The following is a 10,720-nucleotide window of genomic DNA, read 5'->3' on the forward strand; positions in this document are numbered from 1 at the left end:
GGGAAAAGAAGTATTGCCTATCAATCTGAAAAGTAGATTATGTGACACTAAAATACAATGAAATCGAAAGCCAATAATCAAAATTAATTTCTACGATTTTATTATAACTAATAGAGTTGTTTTGCTAACTTTCATAATATGGGAAATGCTACTAAATAATATAATCCTGAGTTGGTCAATACAAATCATGTTACCGAGAGCTGTATTACTTTTTTGTTTGTTTTGAATTTCGCACAAAGCTACTCGAGGGCTATCTGTGCTAGCCGTCCCTAATTTAGCAGTGTAAGACTAGAGGGAAGGCAGCTAGTCATCACCACCCACTGCCGACTTTTACCAACGGAAAGTAGGATTGACCGTCACATTATAACGCCCCCACGAATGGGAGGGCGAGCATGTTTGGTGCGACTCGGGCGCGAACCCGCGATCCTCAGATTACGAAGCGCACGCCTTAACGCGCTAGGCCATGCCAGGACAGCTGTATTGCTGAGTTATGTAATATAGGAAATGTTTTGTTGTGTTTTTTAAATTTTGCGCAAAGCTACTCGAGGGCTATCTGCGCTAGCCGTCCCTAGTCATCACCACCCACCGCCCATTCTTGGGCTAATCTTTTACCAACGAATAGTGGGATTGATTATCACATTATGACGCCCACACGGCTGAAAGGGCGAACATATTTGGTGCGACAGGGATTCGAACCCCCGATCCTCGGATTACGAGTCGAACGCCTTAACGCGGTTGGCCATGCCGGACCTAGGAAATGTTACTAAATAATCCAGTGCTGATATCAACAAAAGAAGACATTAAACAATCTAATGCAATTTTTCTGAGCATGAAGTGTTACTGATGCTGAAACTGTTAATTATAATGTGATTAATGAACAATACCATATTTAATTAACGTTTTATTGCGTTTTTGTAAAATTTAATATCTATCGATATACATGTATATAGGTAAATATAATCCTTAGATATTAATTATTGAATGCCAGGCATGGCCAAGTGGTTAAGACACTTGACTCGTAATTCGCGGGTTCAAATCCTCATCATATCAAATATGCTCGCCCTTTCAGCCTTAGGGGCATTATTAACCCTACGATCAATCACACTATTCGTTGATAAAAGGGTAGCCTAAGAGTTCGCGGTGTGTAGTGATAACTAGCTGCTTTCCTCTAGCCTTACACTGTTAAATTAGGGACGGCTAGAGCAGATATCCCTCGTGTAGCTTTGCACGAAACTGAAAAAACAAACAAACAATAATTATCGAATTCAATCTAAATCTCCAACAAACAATTTTTTTTTCGCCAGAGATAATTAGTTCTTCTGGCCCTTTCGTTTGGTAAATTACTCTTTTATTTATAGCATATACATCGTATACCTTGATATTCCTCTCAGCTTTGATAAACACTTTGTTTGTAATACTGTACTGCGTGGGTTGAATAAATCATTCAACAACATTGAACATAGAAGGTTATGGACTTCTATTTATGTAATCGTTTTCATGCTTGAATGTAAAACAATTTTCAACTCTATGCTAACTTCTTGAAATAGAACACGTATAAACACGATGTAAAATATGCAAAATATTACTTTAAACGTCCTGTATGAATTAGTTTTTACTTACAAATACAAAACAGGGACAAAAATAGGGTTAAACTTATGGTTTAATTAATGGTAACGAAAGGCAGAAGGTAAACATTTTCAATGTAATTAATATCTTAGATGATTGTGATGTATGGGGGTTTATTTATGCGAAGCGGCTGAAAACATCTGTGCCAAATGAAAAAAATAGTTTGATTTTTGTTTTGTTTTTGAATTTCGCGCAAAGCTACTCGAGGACTATCTGCGCTAGCCGTCCCTAATTTTGCAGTGTAAAACTAGAGGGAAGGCAGCTAGTAATCACCACTCACCGCCAACTCTTGGTTGACTTTTTTACCAACGAATAGTGGGATTGACTGTACCATTATAACGCCCCCACGACTGAAAGGGCGAGCATGTTTGGCGCGACGGGGATGCGAATCCGCGATCCTCAGATTACGAGTCGCACGCCTTAACCCACCTGGCCATGCCATGCTCGAAAAAATATTAATGACTATAATAACTAAGTAGCTAGTTAACAGTACCTAATGCTAATTCTCGGACAACTCCAATGGAATTGTGAGATTGTGATTGCTTCTGGTATAAATTACCTACTGTCATAAATTGTAATACGCTAATTTGCAGCAACGAGATGCGAACCATGAATTCACAATTTGGTTTAGACAAACAAAAACATTGTAGAAAAAAATGATATCACTACAATGATAGAAATAAAACGATCAACGGCAATGAATGATAAAAACAACTAGTAATGAGTTGAATTACAATATAAAGGTATATGGACCATAGAAATGAAAAGGTTCGTGATTTGTAATTTCCAACGACAATGCCCAAAAGAAAATACGCTTAACGTGAACAAACATGTTTGAAACGTTGCTATCGCCGAACATCGAAGCAAAAGCAAGATAAACGCTGTATGGTTAACTATATGTTGGTATTCTTATCATGTATTAAGTTATTCAGTTTACCATTCTGAGTGTGTTCCGGAGGAGCTGCAGTTACTGTTGTTAAACAGGTTATAGTCGATCCATGACACGTTAGTTCTTTATTACTTTAACAGTTACTGTTGTTAAACAGGTTATAGTCGATTCATGGCACGTTAGTTCATTATTACTTTAACAGTTACTGTTGTTAAACAGGTTATAATCGATCCATGTCTCGTTAGTTCTTTATTACTTTAACAGTTACTGTTGTTAAACAGGTTATAGTCGATCCATGGCACGTTAGTTCATTATTACTTTAACAGTTACTGTTGTTAAACAGGTTATAATAGATCCATGTCTCGTTAGTTCTTTATTACTTTAACAGTTACTGTTGTTAAACAGGTTATAGTCGATCCATGGCACGTTAGTTCTTTATTACTTTAACAGTTACTGTTGTTAAACAGGTTATAGTCGATCCATGACACGTTAGTTCTTTATTACTTTAACAGTTACTGTTGTTAAGCAGGTTATAGTCGATCCATGGCACGTTAGTTCTTTATTCACTGCTCGATGATTCGTATTGTGGGATTTATTCTGTCTGAATTATCAAAAGACGACGTTGACACGATTTGTAGTTTTTAAACAGAAGAAGTTGCAGATGGCTTAATGGTTGTTAAAAAACTGATGTCCAACGGCAGTTCTCAGAATTTTCCAAAGATCTAAATAAAGTCTATGTAATGTTTGGTATGACCCTATTTATTTTTAGTTAGCTTAACTGGATAAGCAAAAGCATCTCGAATGTAACTTCAATAACATTTTCCCAATTAATACTTACTCTTAAATAAACAACTTTATTCTGCTAGTGTGTTGAACTCTGACTGAAGATGTAACCAAAATGTTACAGAGAAGCTAATGAAGTTCCTAAGTTGAGAAATCAATACATATGAGACAGAAACAGGCATTTAATAAATGAATGTTTCTGAATTTACATATTACTTCTTCAAAAAGATATCTTAAACAAGGTTAAATAATATTATTCAATATCTAACATTCATCTATAATGCATAAACCCTCTTTAATTATAAACTTATTATTCGATGATTCAGGTGAGATAATTTTGATTTTTTTTATTATAATGAGGTTATTGTTTTCACTACGTGTGCGAATAAACGGAGTCTGGAGGATTTAGAAGCTGTTACTGAGTTTTGCTAAATAGTCTTACGTGCTCAAAGGTTCGCAAGAGTTATTGGTCAGACAGTTCTCACATGTATGTGATAAAAATATAACCAATATTACCTCATTAGGACAAATTCCTCCGTATGACACTTGTAAAAACTAGAAAGCCAAAGCTCGACAACAAACATAGTCTACAATCGTTTTCTGAAGTTTTCATCCCAAAGCCTCGGACAACTGCTGTTATGACCCTCCAGTACAGGATTTCTAAAAGCCATGTATGAAATGATTGTTTGTTTGTTTGTTTTGAATTTCGCACAAAGCTACTCGAAGACTATCTGTGCTAGCCGTCCCTAATTTAGCAGTGTAAGACTAGAGGGAAGGCAGCTAGTCAACACCACCTACCACCAACTCTTGGGCTACTCTTTTACCAACGAATAGTGGGATTGACCGAATAGTGGGATAAAATAGAAATCCACTGAAAAATCACCCATACTGGACTATACATTCCTTGGGACTCAGCATACGAAACAAAACAAAAACTCAACATACTAAGAAACCAAATAAACACAGCCATAAAACTATGCTCACCAGATAAAATTAACGATGAATTAGACAAAATGAAACAATACTTCATCAACATCAATAAGTTTCTTTCACAAACCGTAGAAAACATTATACGTACACATGTAGACATAAAGCAAAATAAACCAACAAAAGTAAATATATTTCACGAAACAAAAAAGCACGAAACCATATACTGCTGCATACCATATATTCCCGACATCAGCAGAAAAATAACCAACATTTGGCAAAAACTAGTAACAAAATATGACATTCCAGTTAATACCAAATTTATTCAAAAACCAGGCACAGAACTGAGGTCTATACTATGTAAAAACTACACTGACAAACACCACACCAACATTATTTATAAAATACAATGTGATAACTGCCACGACTTCTATATTGGAGAAACAAGTAGAAAAATGAAAACCAGATTCAAAGAATATAAAAAGTCACCTTCACACGTTTTAGAACACTGCAAGTCAAATGAACACAACATAACCATAGAAAACACCCACATACTAAATAAAGAAACAAACATAAACAAACGCAAAATTAAAGAAGCATTACTTATACAACAACTCAAGCCCAAAATAAACCAATACAAAGGAACACCTTTATATCTGTATTAAAATATAATATAGTAAATAATAATAAAAAATAAATAATATAAAACTGTATATTCAAACATCTAAGCCCGCCCTCTACATTCCGACACTGATTACACAACCCCTTTCAAACATGTGGTCAGCTTCCGGTCAGTTACCTCTCTCTTTCTTTGTGAACCTGACGATGACCGAAGAAGGTCTTCTACGTAAAAAATTTTCTCAACCCAAACGAGCCCTTTTTACATATATAAATCTAACATTAGGAAACAATAAAATTGAATTAAGCTCATGCCATATTTCTAGAATAACATTTGACACACTACTTTACTGAACACAACATTTGACACACTAGTTTCCTGGGTACAACATTTGACACACAACTTTCCTGGACACAACATTTGACACACTACTTTCCTGGACACAATATTTGACACACTACTTTCCTGGACACAACATTTGACACACTACTTTCCTGAACACAACATTTGACACACTACTTTCCTGAACACAACATTTGACACACTACTTTACTAGACACAACACTTCAAAATTGTCAACAAATCTGTTAGTAACAGAATCTATCATTTAAAACTTATAACAGGAAATGACAAAGGATGCACACCTAACACTTTTATTAAAATTTACAAAGCCTACATTCGTCCTTTAATTGAGTACGGCACTCAAATCACACAACATGCAAAAAAAACATAGCCTGATTACTTCAACTTCAACAGAACAGAGTACTAAGAATGGCACTTAGATTACCCAAATACACTCCTATCAAATACATGCACGAAATTTGCAATATACCTCTTCTTACTGATCGCCTTACAACACTAGCCTACAAGTATTATGAAAACGCAGAGACACGTAACTCCTTAACTGCCAAATTACATACCATGACAAGCGCCCCACACAAAATAATATCTCTATACAACGCATATCTAGCCTCCAAGATATCATAAAGTAACACTGAACACAATATATTGATTGATTGACTCATCATTATTTGATGTTTTTTTTGTGTATTCCAGTATTGGGCACAAGACAGGTAGAATATTCGGCGCCTTTCTTGTGAAAGTGGTTTTTTTTTCGAGGTACTCCTGTTTTCCCCCACAGTAAACTCTCAGGCATTTGGATTTATAGATCCAAGCCACCACGTGGTCCTGAACATGGGACGTTTAACATGTTGTTGACTTGCTTCTTTCCATTATTCTGCAGTCAAGTCTGGATTGACTTCTCTCCGCCGCCTTGAACAAACCGGACTTTTTCCGTTTCTTTTCTCTGAAACTACCTTCACTTGGTCAATCTACACAATCATCTGATATGAAACAAAAATTAGGATAATTTAATTCAAACTTCTAATGCATACATCAAAATTCTATCGCGAACGGGGCGAAGGGAGATATAAATATCCCTGCACACCCCAGTTGGAAAGTTCATCTTCCTTTAAAACTAAATACCTGTCACAGAATTTCTTTTTTTAGTGAAGATAGCCGAGCCACTTTTCTCAAAAATAGGATAAAACAAAACATGGATCTTCATTAAGCGAACCTAGAGCCAGCAATGGATTAAGTGAGGCAGAGTAAATAGTACATTGATTGTTGTACCTAGATTCTGTATAGTTCAAGGAAAGTGAATTTGCATCTAATTTTGAGTGCCTAGATTCTGTGTAGTTCAAGGAAAGTGAATTCGTTTCCAACACTGCAAACAAAGTAGAAGCCTATGAATGGATCCCATGAGCAACTAACGTTAAGGACAACATAGGTAGCTGTCTAGGACGCCAAATGTTCAGGATGCAATATATAGTTGTTTGCTTAAATGTGATTAGGAGCGCATCCTTTATTTTTGCATAGTATACCAGTTAAGCTATCGCCAGTGTTGACAACAAACCATGTTGAAACAAGCCTTGACATCAAATCATGGTGAAACCAGCTGAGTTGGATTCATTCATAAAAATTGTTACAAAAAAGAATAGCTCGATCAGTGCTCAGTAAAAAAAAAGTCAATATTTTCCTTCCGAAATATCTGATGTTTTTTAAAGTTACTTAAGATAGAGCATAGATTAAAAAGCCTTGGAAGGATAGCTAACCTTTAGAAATGGCAATTCCCTTAAGTAACAAATCAGTTACGTTCAGTCTGACTAGACATGGAGATTAAGTTATAAAAAAGCATTACTCACAGTAGCATAAAACACAGTCACGTGGGTTGATAAGAAAGTAGTTATTATTTTGTGTTAGCTGCACGAACAGTTATGTGAAGCAAACATGGAATCAAGGTTAAAAAGTCATTGTATAAATCTTGGACCGAGAAATTTGGAAAGTCCTTACATATAGTAAAAGACTGTAGTAATGTAGAATCTTTCTCTGAGGCAGAGACTAGCGATCATTCTGTGACCAGATTAGGTTATGATAAATACGCTGTACAGGTCGTTGATCTAATTCCTAGATATCGGAGAGAAACCTTTTACACTTGGTTTTAAGTGATTTATCTAAATCTTGACCAATACGCTAACCGTCAGGAAACGACCAAAAAATCTGTTATACCCTTGGACGATCTAACAAAGGAATTAACTCTATAAATTTGCAGTGTTTGCACATTTTAAAGACACACACACACATTATTAATTAATTATATAATCGTATTTTATGGAATAAATGAGACTAATATACTACCTTGCCTACCAGTGGAACAGCGTTAAGTTTGTAGGCTTTAGACGCTAAAAACTGGATTTCGATACCCGTTATGGGCAGAGCAGAAATAGCCCATTGTGTTTCTTTGTGCTTACAACAAATAAGTAAACATATATCAATAGTAGGACAGTTATTAATGACGTGCAGCTATCTTAAATATTATTAGATTTAGGTTGTATGTTATGTAGACAAAGTACGGCTAAAGAATTAGTTGAGAGTAAAAACGTGTAAATGTTTAAGCATGGTTGTACTTAATAGTAGGGATAGACAAGGTTTCGAAATAATTCACGCGTCGATAAACTACCGTATTGAATTACTAAGGGAAAAATCGACCATTCAAAGCACTGATCATGATATATTATGCCTACGTGTAATAATAACGCCTTACAAATGTGGCTAACATTTCCGGTATAACAATTCAAAAAATTCTTAAACAGCAACTTTTTTGTCTACTACTTATCTATCTACCTGATCGTGTCACTGGGCTTGCCCCTAAACGACTGCTACTGTTGCTACAAGGTTTCTTCAGTTGACTTGACTAGTAGATGAGTTTTCGCTTTTTGATATTCCAATAAATATATACAGAGTTTTTTAAATAAATGGTAAATATATCATGCACACACTTAAACATATTTTCGATCCACTTCAATCCAAAAGATGGCGCTAAATACCAATAGAATGGATAGACACGCGACGTTTTCTGAAGGTAAATAACATGCTTTATACAGCTACAGCATGAACAAATAAAATTATTAAAAGTTATGGATTTTAAAATGAAGTAATGATCCTGCTACAAAAAAGTAATGAAACATGAATTAAGGCCCCAATCACAACTTTATAACAAATAATCCCTGATTTGGAAGTTTTATATATTTATCCGTACCACAAGGTAAGGATTGCATGTTATAAATTTGTGATTGTGGTTTTAATTCTTGTAACAGCTATAGCTCTCAGGGATATGGTTATACTGAAAGATTATGAGATTTCTGTCCATGTTTTGACATGTAAAAACCGAACAAATAAATATCAAAGAAAATTTAAAGGGGGTATCATTGATTATTCTTAGAACTGCTATAAGAAGTATTCAAGTTGTTTGTTTTTTTATTTTGGAATTTTACGCAAAGTTATTCGAGGGCTATCTGTGCTAGCCGTCCCTAATTTAGTAGTGTAAGACTAGAGGGAAGGCAGCTAGTCATCACCACCCACCGCCAACTCTTGGGCTACTCTTTTTACCAACGAATAGTGGGATTGACCGACACATTATAACGCCCCCAGGGCTGAAAAGGCGAGCATGTTTGGTGCGGCGGGGATGCGAACTCGCGACCCTCAGATTATGAGTTGCACGCCTTAACCCACCTGGCAATGCCGGGCCAAGTATTCAAAACAAAATAAATGCTCTAATAAAAATTATTGAAACAAGTACAGTGATATTAGCTAGTTAGATTTAACAAAATATTTCCAGTCTCTACTTTGGTTGGCAAATTTACACTGCATCATTTAACTAAATGGATCACAATGCCAAACAAACTGAAAACTGAAAATCGTTTTAAAATCCATGCAAGTAGTATCACTTTATTTGTTTGTGTGCTTTTAATTGCAGCATTTAGTTTGTTTTGGATACTTGATTGCAATTCTAAGAATAATCAATGATCCTTACTTTTCATTAAAATTTTGTTTTCCGTTTATATGTTCACTAATATAGACCTTAACAGAATCACATAACTTATATCATTATTTATTCAAGTCTGTGAATTCGAAGACTCGTGATCGGCGTCTAAGCGCTTCAAAATAATAAGAAAAAAACATTCATTTTGGAGCTCCAAGTATGGTAAGAGCTGGATTGTTTAGAAATTTTTGCGTAAAGCTGTAAGAGATCTATGTGTGCATATCAGCTCTTGGACTGTTGTTTGTTATAAAAGTGACTGAGAAACCGAACCATTTGGTCAAACGAGAGTTGATTGTAGGGGTTGTAGACTAGCCGTTTTCCTTATAAAATGTATTAATACAGACTTATATAGGGGTATTGGCAGATAGCCCTTGTGTAACTGTATTTGAAAAATATGAAAAAACAAAGAACAAAAAATGTGGGCAACTTTTAAAAGAGTAATAAGAAATTCGTTGGATCTCTTCTGTGTTTCAAATCTTCGGTAGCAAATGTAAACAATTCTTTGCTTAGATTTGTTTAAACTTAAACAAAAAACTACACAATGAGCTTTTTGTGTTCCACTTTCCGTGGGTATCGAAACCCGGCTTCTAACGTTGTCTGTCCAAAAACATACCGCTCTGCCGCTGGGGGGAAATTCTTTGTAGTTTACACTTACTAAAATAAAACTTATTTATGTGCAACTGCATTTTGTTGTTAAATACGAGATCTTTATTACTAAATGTGCTGAATTTCATGTGTTTTGGCATATACGGTGATAATCAGAGTGCTACGTTTTTTTTGTACAACCATACAAATAACCTATAAAATGAGCGCTATCTAGCGTGAAATATTAAAAACAAAATGACAATGTTGAACGTTGTACGTTCTCATTAAATTGAAATGTATTCATTTTTAATATGACATTAAATAGCCAGGTTTAACTGAACTGTCTGTATTAAACTTTATCACCACCAGAACTTCAAATGAAAGTTGGCAGCAGTAGATAAAATAGTTTCTGTTATTCAACTGGCTATATTTTACCCTGTACCCTTTTAAAAGATGTACTAAAACAAAAAGACAACATCTTCTCAATTCAGAGATCTGTAGCATCAACAAGAACTCAAAATCAGTATGTAGGTTAACTTAATGACCAGAATTGACATATATAGAGACACCTTATGTCATTATCTAAGGTTCTGTGGAAACAGTAGGCCATAATCCTCCTTTAACCCTGGAAATTTTGTGTTTTAATCAAGTTGAATAAAAAATCTTGTTTGTACAATCATATAGCCACCTGCAAAAGAGAGAAATTTATAATTGTATTTTATCAAGCAATACGATCCTGAACAAAAATTTATTTGCCTTACCCAAACTTCAAGAATTTAAAATTTTTGCTAGGACAAGTTGACTCATTAACTCTCGAAAGCAAAGTGTGTATATTTGCTTGTTGACAACACAGTAAGAATATGTGTTTTACTCACTAACAAAAAACTGTAGATTAAAAGCTACTGACCGG

Source organism: Tachypleus tridentatus, chromosome 11 (genome assembly GCF_004210375.1).
Source record: "Tachypleus tridentatus isolate NWPU-2018 chromosome 11, ASM421037v1, whole genome shotgun sequence".
Lineage (NCBI taxonomy): Eukaryota > Metazoa > Arthropoda > Merostomata > Xiphosura > Limulidae > Tachypleus > Tachypleus tridentatus.